Source organism: Lissotriton vulgaris, chromosome 5 (assembly GCF_964263255.1).
Source record: "Lissotriton vulgaris chromosome 5, aLisVul1.2, whole genome shotgun sequence".
NCBI classification, from domain to species: Eukaryota; Metazoa; Chordata; class Amphibia; order Caudata; family Salamandridae; genus Lissotriton; species Lissotriton vulgaris.
The window spans coordinates 51,597,296-51,614,312 of record NC_141693.1 but is presented as its reverse complement, the minus strand read 5'-3'; the positions used below and the strand labels follow the sequence as shown (position 1 = coordinate 51,614,312).

Here is a 17,017-nt window from a genome sequence, read left to right as displayed (position 1 = left end):
TGAAGAACTCATCCTTGACGGACTGCTGGCGCTGCCGCAGCCCTGCCTTGTGAACCATCTCTGAAGCCTGCTGGCGCTGCCGCGGCCCTCTGCAACGTGCACCTTCGCCTTGGCCTGCTGGTGCTGCCGCGGCCCCTCTGCAACGTGAACCTTCATCTCAGCCTGCTGGCGCTGCCGCGGCCCTCCTTGCCGAGAACTATCATCCTAGCCTGCTGGCGCTGCCGCGGCCCTCCTTGCCGAGACTTATCATCCTAGCCTGCTGGCGCTGCCGCAGCCCTCCTTGCCGAGAACTATCATCCTAGCCTGCTGGCGCTGCCGTGGCCCGACCTTGCGAACCCCTGAGCTCGAGGATTGTGAGCTCCTTCTGGCCGCCCCTCTACCGGACCGGTACCAAGACTGTCCCGCTACCCCTTACCCTACAGAGACTAGAATTTGGAGGATCCTCGTGTCCTGCCCCCACTGTATCGTTGATAACCTTGCCTCAAGAACCCTATATAAAGTGTGCAGATCTCATCCTTGTGTGGTGTCCATTTGTGGGGGGGGGAGTTACTTGTCTGTACGATCGCCGGAGACGGCCCTCACCGGACGCCTCTCCCCCTGTACTCGGCCGACCCTCCGGGTCCCCGTCTAGCATGTATACACACATCTTGCTGGACTTCTGGGTGTGTGTACTCACACAGCCCGCCTCTTCCTAGGAGGTGTATACACACACCCTGCTGCACTCCTGGGTGTATGTACTCACACAGCCTGCCTCTTCCTAGGAGGTGTATACACACATCTTGCTGCACTTCTGGTGTATGTACTCACACAGCTCACCTCTTCCTAGGAGGTGTATACACACATCTTGCTGCACTCCATGTATATGTACTCACACAGCCCGACTCTTCCTAGGAGGTGTATACACACATCTTGCTGCACTCCGGGGTGTATGTACTCACACAGCCTGCCTCTTCCTAGGAGCTGTATACACACATCTTGCTGCACTCCTGGTGTATGTACTCACACAGCCCGCCTCTTACTAGGAGGTGTATACACACACACCCTGCTGCACTCCTGGGTGTAAGGACTCACACAGCCTGGCTCTTCCTAGGAGGTGTATACACTCACATCTTGCTGCACGTCTGGTGTATGTACTCACACAGTCCGCCTCTTCCTAAGAGGTGCATACAGACTCCGCCTGTCTCCTGGTTGTAAGTGCTTCCACGCCCACCTCTTTCTATGGAGGTACACACAGAGCCTGCTAGTACAGATCCTGCTGGTCTCCTGGTTGTAAGTACTCACACACAGCTCGCCTCTTCCACGGAGGCACACACAGACCCTGCCTGTCTCTGGAGTGTATGCACACACAGACCCTGCCTGTTTCTGGGGTGTATGCACACACAGACCCTGCCTGTCTCTGGGGTGTATGCACTCACAGACCCTGCCTGTCTCTGGGGTGTATGCACTCGCAAAGCCCGCCTCTTTCTAGTGGGTGTGTAAACACCCACACACTGAATCCCTCTAAGGGCTGTGTGCGCACACAAGGCCTGTTTACAGTTATTTCTATCTCTGCCAGTCACATGTTTACACAATACCAGCTGACTCGTGCATGCCCCTTGGCAGTGCACACGCAGATCACAAGCAGCGCATGCAGGCAGGCCGGGATGTGCCGAGCCCCACGAGACAGGAACCATAACATGGAGGGGCGAAGCCCCCGCCTGCTGCACGCAGCGCTGTACTGCCCCCCGCTCCCGCTAGTTTGAGGCCTCTTGTACTGCCCCAGCCACCCTCGTGACTTGCCCCATCCCACTACCCCGCCCACCCTTCTGCCCAAGCCGAAGCTTCTGCCCCAGCCCCCTTCATACGAGGCGTATGCCTAAATCTACTGCCCCACCCACACTCCCTCCCACCATGCTCCAGTCCCTGCCAAAGCCCATCAGCACCTCCCACCGCCTCCTGATGCCTCGAAGCACTCTCGCATCCGGTGCCCTGTATCTTATACAGTGACTTTATACTGCCCAAAACACACCAAAGCTTTCCTGATCGAAGAATCACCCATCGCCCCTGCCCCCTCGGTTCAGCGCCTCGCTGCTGCCCCATGCCCCCGTACCCCTCAGCACCCTCGCCACTGCCCCAGCCCCCCCTGCCCCCGGGTTCAGCCCTCACCTTCCTCTGATGCAGCAACAAACAGCAGCAGGAAGCAGCTCCCGGTGGCAGCCCAGCTCCCTCCCTCCCTCTCTCTCTCCCCGGCTGCCCTCCTCCCCCCGCTCCCTCTCTCCTCCGCCCCCTCCCGGGCCTCTCCCTCTCTCCTCCCCTTCCAGGCAGGGTGCCTCCTCCTGCTCCCAGCCTCTCCCTGCCCAGGATGGCCAGAGTCATCCGTCAGTCCCGCCCAGTCCACCCTGCCCGAGGCCCCGCATCCTCATTGAGACCCAGCCCGGCCCCACCCAGGGCCCCGCCCGGAGGACGCAGCCGCAGGCGCCATCTTTGGAGGAAGGAGGGGGCAAGCAAGCAGGAGAGTAGAGGAACAGCAGGCAGGGGCAGGAGAAGACAGCAGACACTGGAGGCAGGAGAGGACAGCAGGCAGGAGAGGACAAGCAGGCACAGGGGCAGCAGATGACGGCAGAAGAGACACAGCAGAGCAGACACGGAGCAGGAGAGGACAGCAGGCACAGCAGACAGGAGAGGACAGCAGGAATAGGGGGCAGGAGGGGCACAGCAGGCAGGGGAGCACAGGGGGCAAGCGAGGCACAGAATGTATTTATTTCCAAGGTTTTATATAGCTCTACTGGACCCAAGAGTATCAGAGCGCTTTACAAGCATGGTGAACATAATGAGATAAAATTAACAATTAAGCGAAAAAGAGTTACAGTATGACACAGGGGTTAGGAAAGGACAGCAGGCAGGAGCAAGAGAGGCTCAGCAGGCAGGGGCAAGAGAGGCACAGCAGACGGGCAGGAGAGTACAGGGGACAGGAGAGGACAGCAGGCAGGGGTAGGAGAGGTACAGCAGACGGGAGAGACACAGCAGGCAGGGGAGGAGAGACACAGCAGGCAGGGGAGGAGAGGCACAGCAGACAGGGACACAGCAGGCAGGGGAGGAGAGGCACAGCAGATAGGGGCAGGGGAGGAGAGGCACAGCAGACAGGGGCAGGAAAGGCACAGCAGACAGGGGCAGGAAAGGCACAGCAGACAGGGGCAGGGGAGGCACAGCAGACAGGGGCATGGGAGGAGAGGCGCAGCAGGTAGGAGAGGAGAGGCACAGCAAACAGGGGAAGGAGAGGCGCAGCAGACCGGGGAAGGAGAGGCACAGCAGACAGGGGCAGGAGCGGCACAGCAAACAGGGGCAGGAGAGGCACAGCAGACAGGGGCAGGAGCGGCACCGCAGGCAGGGGTAGCAGAGGCACAGCAGGCAGGGGAGGAGAGGCACAGGAGCAGGAGAGGTACAACAGACGGGGGTAACAGGCACAGCAGGCAGGGGTAGCAGAGGCACAGCAGGCAGGGGCAGGAGAGGCACAACAGGCAGGGGAGGAGAGACACAGCAGGCGGGAGGAGAGGCACAGCAGGCAGGGGCAGGAGAGGCACAGCAGGCAGGGGCAGGAGAGGCACAGCAGGCAGGGGTAGGAGAGGCACAGCAGGCGTGGGCAGGACGGGCAGGGGGGTGTGATATCATTTCATGTTTCTCTTTCTGTAACTTGTAAAGATTCAGAATACAGAATGCTGCCCTGCATTCTGTTGAGAACACTGTTGTAAGAATTCTGTTATGTGTTCCACTTTGGTCAGTTGGATCTGACTGTTGGTGGATGAGGTGAATTAAACCCATCTTACTCAATCTTTAACTGAGTGCAACCTTTTGATTTATTTTGGTGAAAACACCACATTTATTTGGCGACGAGCAGACAACATATCACCTCAACACCAGATTGAAAATTAAAGGACTCCACAGAAGAAAAAAAGAAACGAGTGTCCTCCTCCAGCAGCAGTTTTTAAAAGAAAAAGAGAGGTTTATCTTCTCCAGCGGCAGTTAAGCATTTTATTACATCGGCAGTAGCAGTAACGGTGAGGAGGATAGAGGGTGGAGTACCCACTGTGGCGCGTTTGCGTTCCAGCTTGCGTTCCAATACTTCTGTCTGAGAGGATTTCAGGCCATTTTGCAACTGTTCTGCGGTCCAGCTTGCCCAGTTTAATCACTGGATGACATTATGGCCATTGTCTCCCTCTCGTAGCAGATTGGATGCAGGCTGGACGTCATCACTGACAGAGTTAGGAGCTAAGCGTGAACGTTTCCAAGTGATGTGGGTCATTGCGTATGGTGTTCAAAGCGAGGCTTGGATTCAACCAATCAGATGGTGACATGTCATGAGAAGACTCCATTTTGAAGGATTGGGAACTTTTCCTTTTTTTCTTTAAATTGTTTTTATTGACAACATGAGGAGATACATAGCATCAATATAGACAAAAAATTACAGTTTTCTAGAACTCAATAGATAGGAAAATAACCCCAAATCATTTTAGCAATTCATGAGCGTCCAAGGATTAAAAAAATATATATATTTTTAAATAAATGATCCCCAGATTTTTTTAAGCGTACATACGGAGCGAATCCCCCTCATTTTAGCTAGTGCAAATTCCATATCATATGTTTCTTTAACCAGTCCCCACCACTCCAGGACCAACGATGGACCCCGCGAGATCCAGACCCGAGCTATTGTCAGTTTAGCACAAGCCAATAAGATAGTTATTGGGTCTTTCTGGCTAGAATTCCTATTCTGCCCACCCAACATCACATCCAATACTGTAAGTGATCTAGATCTCCCAAGTTTCTGAGACAGAATTTGTGCAACCCTTCGCTAGAACTCTGCTAGTTCCGGACAGAGAAAAAACATGTTTCAGGTCAGCTGCCAATAGATCACACTTTGGAAACTTTGTCCGGTCACTAGTAGAAGTATTTGGAAACTATTTTGCTATCCTTTCGGGAGTATAATATAATGAACATATTGTTCTATACTGCTGCAGTCTCCGATTAGAAGAATGTACCGACCTACAGATACTGCTGAGTGCTGACGAGATAGTATTAGCTGTGATAATGGTCCCCGTTCTTTGGCTCCAGCGCTCAGCTAATCTCGCACAGTCATCCTCCTTATAGGAGTTAAAACTTTTAGGCGTGGCTTGGATGCTGAGCGGACTGGCGGCGTGAGCCTGGAGCTCCCCTCCCGATCCCCGCTTTTATCCTGAAAAACTGCACAGAATCCACCCTAAAGTGCATCATTCGATCACTTAAGGACACCTGAACAGCAAGGGACCCCGAGCGCGAATTCGGGGTGCCCACGGCGCTCATCGGCCTGTGAGAGGAACGACGAAGAGTCGACAGGGCGATGGAACAAGGCAGCGGAGAGCTCAGAGCCTAGCAGTAGCGCGGGGAGGCGAGAACATCCTGGCTCAGAGGCGCACTGGGCACGCTTCCGGACGCATCCTGAGAGAAGCTCTGGACTACACGACGACGAAGTGGGAAGCGCCTCCCCCCGGGTTGTCGCCCCACGGAGGGGTCGAGGTGCGGGCCTGGTCGCCGGAGCGACACCAGTGAGAGGAAACCGAGATCGGAAGACCGGGTGACTCCGGGACGACATTGACTGGAGCCAACGGAGGCTGCACTGGCGAACCGAATCCCACTCTCCCTGAGGGGTCTGATGGCCTGGGTTCAGAGCTGACTTGAACCTGCTGGTGACGGGGCGAGGGCCTAGGCTGCCACGCTGATCGGGTTGCGGCGCTCCCTGCCGATTTCAGACATTGACCATTGAAGGCGCCCTCCACTGAGCGGACGAGGAGAGTTCTGAGGTTTCTTCCCCCCCCCTCCTCTTCTCCAATGAACGAAATGGGGAAGCCTAGGGGAAAAGTGGAGGAGGCTGCGAGCTCGGGAGCGGCGGAAGGCCCACCACAATCCCCGACGGACCTGCAACAGCTGCAAAATTGCATCTTGGAAGCCATTCAAGCCACCAAGGAAGCGCTACAACAAGATATTGCCCAAGTGGCGACGGGCCTGGGACTATTGCGAGCCGACCAGGATAAACTGAAGGATAGGGTCAAGGCTGCGGAAAATACCCTCAAGGAGATACTGCCCGAGCACAAGACTATGGAAGGGAGACTAGGAGACGCGCTAGACCACATCCAGGCCTTGGAGAGGAGGGCGGAGGATGCCGAAAACCGTAACAGGCGCAACAACGTGCGCTTAGTGGGCCTTCCGGAACAGAAGGAAGGGGACGATATGGTGGGATACCTCGAACAATGGCTGAGGACGGAGGTGGCACCAGAGGGCCTTTCTCCCTTCTTCACACTGGAACGGGCGCACAGGGTCCCGGCCCGACCTCCTAAACCGGGCCAATTGCCCCGCCCGGTAGTGATAAAATTGCTGCATTACAAAGACCGGGACTGGTTGCTACAACGGGCAAGGGATGTGGGCCCTTTCCAGGTGGACAATAGCAGGGTGACGATCTTCCCTGATTACACGTATGAGACGCAGAAACTGCGGGCCTCGTTCTTGTCGCTCAAAAAAGAACTTCGAACTGAGGGTCTGGAGTATTCACTTCTGTTTCCGGCCAAACTCAGGGTGGTGGTGGATGATAAGGCGCTATTCTTCCACAACTCGGCAGACGCCTGGGCGTGGTGGGACACATACAAAGCCGGCACCAATGGGGCGAAGCACAGGGCTGAGGATGAACGGACCCAGCAACCGACTCGAAAATCGCAGAGGATCCGGAAGCGCCGACAGAGAGCCAAGAAACCGACGTAATCACAGACTGAAGGCGAGAGAAAGGCCACGCTGCAAGCAGTAATGGAACTGTCGGGGACTACAAGATCCAGATTGTGCGACAGCTCGGAGGCGGAGGGCCTAGTTACAGGCTCAGAAGCAGAACAATCGGACTTGAACAGTGGTAAGGGCCCGGACGTCACGCCATAGACGTCGGGAGGCCTTATGGACGAGTGATACTGGAGATGCCACATGTCGGGATGGTAAGGTGCCTGGGAGGTGCCTTTGCTGGCAAATGGCGGCGAACATTGAGTGAGGGATGGAACACTGGACTTGCATGGGGGGTTCACGGGCTGGAAGTACTGGGACTAAGTTGACCACCTTAAGAGCCGAGCAACGCCTTTCGGGCCCATAAGGCCACCGTAGTGTCGACTGCGGGATAGTCGGGTTGTTGGGGGTAGGAAGCTAGGTCTTCAACAAGTTTGGATGGGAGCTGCGCTTGCTAGGCTGGGCCCTGTTCTGGGGGGGAGGGTGCTTAGAGTCGTTGGGGGTGCTCGAAGCGGGGTGGGTGGGGTGGGGAGCTCTGTTGAGTTGGAACTGGGGGGGGGTGAAACCCTGTGTGCCGGGCTGAACGCCGTTACTGGACTTTGCAGTGCAACATGGGATTATGGATAATACTGGACAAGTGAAGTGTTTAACCTGGAATGTGAGGGGTCTGCACACGATGGCACGGAGGCATAAAATTCATGCATACTTGGTTCGGAGAGGGGTGCAGATAGCGCTGCTGCAGGAAACGCATCTAACGAAACAAGAGGGTATAGCGCTACAGAGAAGGTGGAGGGGACAATTATTTCACACCACATATTAAGCATTTGCCAGAGGAGTACTGATTTGGGTGCGGGTGGGGACTCCTTTCCAAGCCAATAAGCACATCATAGACCCGGAAGGTAGGTTTGTGGCAGTGGAAGGGAAACTGAAAGGCAAGGACATAGCGCTCTGCAGTGTGTATGCGCCTAACATAGACCAGGCGTCCTTTTTCACCAAACTGTCTGGCGCTTTGGCGGGGTTTTTAGCTGGCCCCATCATAATGGGAGGGGATTTCAACTCAGTGACCGATGTGGAGCTGGATAGATCTCATCCTCCTCTAGGAACGTCTCCTATGCACCGGCTGGCGAAGCGTAGGGTGCATTGGCAGGAGAGTTGGGAACACCAAGACACCTGGCGGGTGCACCACCCAACGGTGAGGGATTATTCCTTCTACTCTGGGCTGCACGACCTTCATGTCCGCTTGGACACTTTCTTGTGCTCCTCACAGGTGTTACCGGCGGTATTCAACTCGGAATACCTTGCACGCACGATCTCTGACCACAATCCCCTACTCCTGTCCCTCAATTGGATGACTGAGACATCGCGGGTCTCGACGTGGCAACTGAGGCCGGACACGCTGGATGACTTGGTGTTCAGGGAAGCGCTGGGGGACCGGGTCACGTGCTACTTCGAGGAGAATGAGGGCACGGCATCGACCAGAGCATACGAGTGGGACGCCTTTAAGACAGTTATCAGGGGCCATTGTATAGGAAAGTACACGGGGGCTCGTAGAACTTTGCTAGACGATCTGGACAGAGCAGAAACAACATTGCGCGCTGCCATGAAGGAGCGCCCCAACCGCCCGGAGTTACAGGAGACGGTGAGTGCTGCCAAGGAAGCGGTGGCTGTGGAGATGGAACGGCTCCGTTGTTTCGATCATAGATCCTACTTAGCAAGGGCGCACGCGGAGGGGGATAAAGCGGGAACGCTGCTGGCCTGGTTGGCCAACCCCACAAGACGGAGCCACCCTATTTTAGCCGTTGAAGGGGAGGACGGCCTAGTCCGCCACACCCAGGCGGAGATTTTGGAGCGCTTCCGCTCGTACTACGAGACGCTCTACGAGAGCGCTCTCGAGGGGCGGGAGACGGAGATAACCGCTGTCTTGGAAGGCCTACAGATGCCGCGCTTGGAACCAGAACAGGCGGAGGCTCTGGGCAGGGGTATTGAACTGGGCGAGATAAGGAGTGCTGTGAAGAAAATGGCCCGAAACAAAACCACGGGTCTGGATGGGCTTCCGGTCGAATTTTATAGCAAGTATATTGATCTGCTTGCCCCGCGGCTTCAGGCGGTGTACAATGAGGCTAGAGCTCGGGGGGGCTGCCTGCTTCCATGTGCGAGGCGCTCATGATTCCGCTTCTGAAGCCGGGTGGAGAGAGCAAACATCCAGCCTCCTACAGGCCACTGTCCATGTTGACGGTGGACTACAAAATCCTGAGTACCATCTTGGCGGCCAGGTTACTGCAGCACATGACGATGTTGGTCCATAGTGACCAGTCTGGCTTCATTCCCGCACGCAATACGACCGCTAACATACGTCGATTGATTCGCCTGCTGGGGGAACAGTGGCCTGTCACGCACACGCCGGTGGTCTTGTCGATCGACATAGAAAAAGCATTCGACAGCCTGGAGTGGGAGTACCTATACAAGGTTATGCAACACTTCGGCCTTGGGGACGGGTACATAGGTTGGACGAAAGTCCTATACGCCTCGGCGGTTGCACGGGTGCGGGTGGGTCCCCTGGTGTCGGACCCCTACCCAGTTAGTCAAGGCACCAGGCAGGGATGTTCCCTATCTCCCCTGCTGTTCGCTTTAGCGATTGAGCCCTTCGCGGCGGAAGTCAGGAAGGGGCTCTCCTTCGCGGGCCTGACTTATCGGGGACAACCACACCTTGTCGCGCTATATGCAGACGATCTGTTATTTCTAGAAAACCTGAGGGAAGCACTGGAGGGGGCGGAAAGACTCCTGGTGGCCTTTGGCAGACTATCTGGGCTGCGGATGAAATGGCCTAAGTCGTGCCTATTCCCGTTACGTCACGGTGAACAGGAACCTATCATCCGTACACAGTTGGCATGGGCGCCAGATTGCCTGAAGTACCTGGGAGTGTATATATACCACAAGGCTGCGGACCTGCTGGAGGGCAACGTGGGTCGCTGTATACGGGCGCTACGTGGTAATGTGACCTTCTGGTCTACTCTCCCACTATCGGTCACGGGACGCATATACCTGGTAAAAATGGTAGCCTTGCCGCGCCTCCTCTATTACTTCCGCACGCTGCCTGTCTGGATACCTAGGTCGGTCTTGCGACAGCTGAGATCTTCATTGATCTCCTTCCTCTGGGGTACGGCAGGCGCAGAATTGCCCTGACAATGCTGCTCCGGCCGAAGGATGAAGGAGGCATGGCGGTCCCCGACTTTGAGTTATACTATCTGGCAGCGCAGCTGCAGACCTTCACGCAGGAGGTGGCGCGGGCGTACCGCGGACCGGAGGAGGACAGGGGGCGGGCACCCCCTGCCATGTATTAGCCTTCATCACTTTACAGCAAAAGCTGTTTCTCAGAGATCTGTCGCTATAAGAGCAGACGTACAGACTCTGCTGGAACCGAGCACAGAAACGGGCCGGGGTGCGACGCATGTATGCGCCTGAGATACCCCTCGGTATGGTAACGGCACTCCCGCATGGGGGCGATTGGTCGAGGCTACAGGGATGGGAAGAGGCTGGACTGCAGATACTGGGAGACCTATATGAGGACGGAGAACTGATCCCCTACCAAACGCTGCAAGACCGCTTCGACCTTCCGAGGGGGGACTTCTTAATGCACGCAGCTATAACACGCGTGATGCAGGCACACTGGGGTGAGGGGACTCAAGAGCCCCCGACGTCAATGGCTTGTCAATACACAATGATGGAGGCCGGTACGTACAAGGCAGTGACATGCCTCTATTCCCGAATGTCACGCGAAACGTTGCAACCCCTAACCACGCTGAAAGAGGCTTGGGAGCTGGAACTGGGAACTGAGATTCCCGAAACCACATGGGCACAGATAGTGCGGCGGGCGACAAAGAGCACAAGGAACACCCGTTTTCAGCTGATCCACTTTTATGTACTGCATAGGGCCGATCTCACACCCAGGAAGATTGAAAAGTACTTCGAAGTGGCGGATGCAGCATGCCCCAGCTGCAACACAGTGGGGGCGGACCTGGGCCATATGCTCTGGGACTGCGCACACTTGCGGGACTACTGAAGGGAGGTTATTGAGACCTTGAATACGGTTACCGACCGAGAATTACAAATCTCCAAGGCTGTGGGTTTATTACACTGGTTCCCGCATACACCCAGAAACAGGATCTCAAGCAAGTTTGTGGATATGGGTTTGATCTTAGCTAAAAGGGAACTAACGAGGAATTGGAAGTCGAAACGATGCCCAACGCTGCGAAGGTGGACTAACGAAATGCAAAAATGGGCTGCGAGCGAGAGCACGCTTAGGTATCAACTGGCCCACCGCAGATCGGACGATAGGGCGCTGGAAGCGGCCATGGAATGGGAGATGCTAGTGCAGGCACTCAGGGACAGCGAGCTAGAAGACGAGGACAGCCTCTCGGAGTCAAGTGTAGTAGTACTCAATCGCTAACCAGTAGCACACTCCCAACACAACATCGTCACTCCTGACAGCACAAACACAGGAACTTTGAGGCAGAGCTTAGGCGCAGGGTCGAGCACTCGGGGGGGGGGGGGGGGGGAGAGGGTTTAGTTGAGGTTGATGGGGCGTTGGGTAGAAGGGGAGGGATTGGGGGGGAGAGGGGTGATTAGAGGGGCGTGGGGCGAAAATTATAAAAGCAGGTTTGACTACTCCGACTGAAACAGCAATCACATGAGCATGATGCCAAGCAGATTGACCCGTCGACTGACGCCGCCCGACCCCCGGGTTGTGGGCTGAATGGCTGTGTAAACCTTACCATTGCAGAAGATCGGGCGAGGCGAAGCCCGCGGGGCTGTAACATTGTACATATGTGAATTGCATCTTTTCCTGCAATAAAAACGGTTTAAAAAAAAAATGAGTTAAAACTTTTATATCCAGTGCTGATCAATGATTTATCCTTGGCCATATATAAACAATTTCATACATCAGAATCCAGAACAACTGTAAGAATCATACTACGTATAAAATACTCGCGGCTTTGATAGTACTTAAGCCGCATGCTTTCTGAGAGATTATATAAGATCTTCAGTGTTTCAAATATCAGAAACCCGCTAAAATCATACAGATACCCAAGATTTTTTATGCCTGAGCTAGACCATTGCTTACCCACCCCATCATGGAAGATTTCTGGGATGCCTGCATTATCCCACAAGGAAAGTTTAGGATGATAAAGCAATGTCTTGCACTTATTAAGAATAGCACGCCAAATGATTACGCTAGCCCGCGCAGTCTTAAATTTTACCCGCTTATAGTAGTTTGGGTTGTTAGTTCTGTACAGAAACATATTAGAATCTTCCCCCAGCATAAATACATGAACAAAAATTATTACTAGGGTTTAATAGACTACGAAGACGCCCGAGAGAAGCTGAACAAAAATATAATTTGAAATCTGGGAAATCGAGATCCCCCCGAGATCCCCCTGATTAAATGGAAGCTTTAATAAATTGATTGCTCATAGCCCCAAATGAAACTGCTAAAAATCCCGTCTAGATGTTTAAAAAAGGAATTATTAACACGCAGAAATTTAGGCAAAATCTTCATTTTTAGGTCGGGTAATTTATTACTCAAAACTATTGTGTTAGGACAAACTCTCTTGACCAAGAGGATTTCTCACAATGCATGTTGTGAACTGGAGCGTGAAGGAAGCTTCCCCAGGCGCGCGCTTGGCCTCACTCACACCCCATATGCCTGCTCCCCCTCCCCCATCCCCCACGCCTCGCACCAGACTTCATTGGAATGCGCTCCACTCGCATCTGCCCCCTTGTAAGACTTCAGAGGAATCCGTCTCACTGCCGTGCTATCACTTTCACGGCCGTGAGGCCGTGTCTCTTTTGCAGCTGGTGGGAGGCTGGTGCAGCGGGTGGGAGGCAGTGGCAGTGTCTCCAACCCGTTTAGCGTTTGGACCTGGCAGTAAGATAGAGACAGCGCTCGTTTATTTTAAAACTGTGTGTTCTATTAAAATTTGAAAATCTGTAAATAGTGCTTTGTATTAGCGCCTAGTTTATAGCTGTGCTTTTGTAAAAATCACTCCCCCCCCTGCACCACACGCCTCACTGATTCTGGCAGAAGTCGCCTCCCTGCATTTCTTCGTGGGGGCACTTCCGGTCGCCCTGCTGGAAGAGCGGTTAGCGCTCTAGTGCTCTACTTCCTGAAGGCTACTTAGGCAGAGCAGGAGCTGCAGCGCGCTGCGGGTTGGAGGCAGTGGCAGTGTCTCCAACCCGTTTAGCGTTTGGACCTGGCAGTAAGATAGAGACAGCGCTCGTTTATTTTAAAACTGTGTGTTCTATTAAAATTTGAAAATCTGTAAATAGTGCTTTGTATTAGCGCCTAGTTTATAGCTGTGCTTTTGTAAAAATCACTCCCCCCCCTGCACCACACGCCTCACTGATTCTGGCAGAAGTCGCCTCCCTGCATTTCTTCGTGGGGGCACTTCCGGTCGCCCTGCTGGAAGAGCGGTTAGCGCTCTAGTGCTCTACTTCCTAAAGGCTACTTAGGCAGAGCAGGAGCTGCAGCGCGCTGCGGGTGGGAGGCAGTGGCAGTGTCTCCAACCCGTTTAGCGTTTGGACCTGGCAGTAAGATAGAGACAGCGCTCGTTTATTTTAAAACTGTGTGTTCTATTAAAATTTGAAAATCTGTAAATAGTGCTTTGTATTAGCGCCTAGTTTATAGCTGTGCTTTTGTAAAAATCACTCCCCCCCCCTGCACCACACGCCTCACTGATTCTGGCAGAAGTCGCCTCCCTGCATTTCTTCGTGGGGGCACTTCCGGTCGCCCTGCTGGAAGAGCGGTTAGCGCTCTAGTGCTCTACTTCCTGAAGGCTACTTAGGCAGAGCAGGAGCTGCAGCGCGCTGCGGGTGGGAGGCAGTGGCAGTGTCTCCAACCCGTTTAGCGTTTGGACCTGGCAGTAAGATAGAGACAGCGCTCGTTTATTTTAAAACTGTGTGTTCTATTAAAATTTGAAAATCTGTAAATAGTGCTTTGTATTAGCGCCTAGTTTATAGCTGTGCTTTTGTAAAAATCACTCCCCCCCCTGCACCACACGCCTCACTGATTCTGGCAGAAGTCGCCTCCCTGCATTTCTTCGTGGGGGCACTTCCGGTCGCCCTGCTGGAAGAGCGGTTAGCGCTCTAGTGCTCTACTTCCTGAAGGCTACTTAGCCCTCGCTAGCGCTTGGGCGCGCAGCGATCGCGCGCAGCCCCGCCGAAGACCCGCCAAAGAGCTGCCCGTCTGCGCCCGTCCGCGCTAAGGCAGCGCCAGGCGCCAGTCCCCCCTGGTCTGTTCTTACTATCGGTCTTTAAGTAATCGGTAAGATGTGTTATTCTAAATCGGAATTGCTTGATCTACAGCACTCCACCTGCACTTGTGCCAGACGCAACCCAGCCCACTTGCGACATCCTGTATTACACCCCTCTCAACTTTGCACCTCTAGGAATACCACACCCAATCCCGCCAAGATCCACACTCTCAGGATAGGTCATCTTAATGTGAGATCTGTGCATAAACACCACTCTGAAATTTCTGACCTCCTGACTGACCACTCGCTCGATGCCTTGTTCATGACGGAGACGTGGCTTCTCGATGAAATGGACTCGGTTTGCAACTTGGCGACGCCCACAGGTTACACCATTCACACTGTGAATAGAGGCACGAGAGGGGGGGGCCTGGCTCTAATAATCAAATCTCATCTCAACTGCTTGTTTAGCAAAACTGATATTAAGGGCTGCGAAAGTGCGCGTTTTTCTATCAAGACTAACCCTCAGTTCTGCGCAACGGGGCTTTTAATCTATAGACCCCCTGGTGCAGACACCCCTTTCATTAGTTCACTCCTACAGTTTCTAGACATCAACATCCTTAAATCTGCTAACTTTACAATCATGGGTGACCTTAATTTACATCTTGATAAGGACTCCGAATCCAAAATGTCCACCTTTCTTGCTGATCTCGCGGCCTTCCAACTCACTCAATTCGTGAAGGGCCCCACACACACAGCGGGTCATCTTCTTGACCCCATTTTCTCCAATATCACGAGCTGCTCTGCAGGCACGCCGATCCCCATGACCTGGTCCGATCACTGTTTAGTAACTCTATCCATCCCGTGCAATTCGAGATCTGTTGCGGCACCTACTCCCTCAGTCCTGAAACGGCCATGGAGAAAGCTTCATCTTGAAGATCTACACAATCTTCTGTTACTAAATCCTCCACCCCTTACCGAAGATTTAGATGTAAGCTATGACCAGTTCTGCTTATGGATCACTCAGGCTCTTGATACCTTGATCCCGGCCAGATACTGTAAAGCTCGCACCCACACTGCTAGCCCTTGGTATAACCTCGAATTAGCTAGCCTGAAAAAGGAATGCAAGAAGGCAGAGAGGGCATGGAGGAAGAACTACGATGTCAATTTAAAACTAGACTATGTCATGCTCCAAAAAACCTACCATCGTAAGATCTGCAGAATAAGGGCGGCATATTATGCCAAGGAAATTAATAACAGCCTTAACACCTCGAAAGCTGTATTTAAAATCTTGAAAGATCTCACCGCAAAGAAAACTGTTAACACCACTATCACTTCCCCTGACCTCTGTAACAACATGGCTAATTTCTTCACCAATAAGATCCTGAAAATTTACGACTCCTTTCCCAAAGGCCCGCAGCCAGTTGCTATCTTTGATCCTACTAGGCCCTCTCTCTCCTCTTTCCCCACGCTTGAGCGAGAGAGTTTCCAAAAAATCTGCACAAAGATTAAATCAGGCTCTCCGGCAGATCCCCTTAAACCGGATACCTTCCGCGAAGCCCATGGATCCATCACTGAGCACATCCGAGAAATCATCAATCGGTCCCTTCTGACTGCTAAAGTTCCCTCCAAGTGGAAGCAAGCCTGGGTTTCTCCCATTCTGAAAAAACCCACTCTAGACCCCTCGCTTCCTGAGAACTTTAGACCTATCTCCCTGCTCCCCTGGCCTGCCAAAATCATCGAGGCACATGTCAATAATATTCTGACAGATTTCCTCCTTACCAATAACATCTTGGATGACTCTCAACACGGGTTTAGAGCCGGTCATAGCACCGAGACCGCCTTGCTCAGTGTTTCAGAGGACCTTCGCACCATCCTAGACACCGGAGGCACGGCAGCACTGGTCCTGTTGGACCTCAGTGCTGCCTTTGACACGGTGTCACACGAGGTCCTCTTGTCGAGATTGGAGGAGGTTGGGATCACAGGGCCAGCGTTGGAGTGGTTTAGAGACTTCCTTTCCAACAGGTCTTTTAGAGTCTCTACCCCTCCTTACATCTCGGAGGAACATAACATTGGACAGGGAGTGCCGCAAGGCTCTTCTCTGAGCCCCACCCTGTTCAATGTATATGTCCGCCCCCTGGCAGAGGTAGCTAGAAGAAATGGACTTGCCCTGGTTTCCTACGCCGACGACACCCAGTTGGTGGTGGCACTTAATGACAACAGTGGTCTGGAGGCTCAACACTTCAGATAGACACTCACCGACATCACCAACTGGATGACGGCGAATTTTCTTCAACTAAACGCCGGGAAAACGGAGATTCTCCTCCTGGGCAAAAACACCGCGTCCTGGGGTGACAACTGGTGGCCGGATGTGCTAGGCCCTCCCCCTACGCCTAAGGAATGTGTCAAAAATCTGGGAGTTTGGGTGGACTCTGCTTTAAAATTCACGCACCACACCAAAAAAGTTGCCGCCACATGCTTTGGCGTTTTGCGTAACATCAGGCCCATTCTGAAATTCTTTGATTGCCGCACTCGTCAACTTATCATCCAGGCGACCATTCTCTCCAGACTGGACTATGCGAGTTCCCTTTTATTGGGAGCTAACCTAGCTGAAATAACTAGATTGCAAAGAGTTCAGAATGCGGCCGCCAGGGCTCTGGTTGGTCTCCCGCGCCATTCCTCTATATCGGGAACCTTGAAGAAACTGCACTGGCTCCCGGTGGGCAAAAGGGTCCAGTTCAAAGCATTGTGCTTCGCCTTCAAAATTCTTAAAACCTCCTCCCCCCCTATGCTTCGCCCACTTCTGTCAAAGTATATCCCTAGGAGATTACTCCGGTCAGAGGGGCAGCATCTTGCGATCGTCCCCCGCACCAGACTGGCTAGAGTGGGCGGCCGCTCTTTCAGTTTCCTAGCGGCCAAGCTATGGAACAGTCTCCCGGAAGCTATCCGCGGGATTCAGGATCTCTTAGTCTTCAGAAAGGCTATCAAAACACACCTCTTTC

General features: G+C 53.6%; 1 protein-coding gene across 1 annotated transcript in view; it reads right to left on the bottom strand.

Moving 5' to 3' along the window:
• FLOT1 (flotillin 1) overlaps positions 1-2,166 on the bottom strand; it is a 232,098-nt gene extending 229,932 nt beyond the window's left edge. The window contains exon 1 of the mRNA XM_086920821.1: positions 2,146-2,166. The gene's annotated coding sequence lies outside the window, so the exon portion shown is untranslated. The remainder of the gene's footprint in view (positions 1-2,145) is intronic.
• Between the last annotated feature and the right edge of the window lie 14,851 nt (positions 2,167-17,017).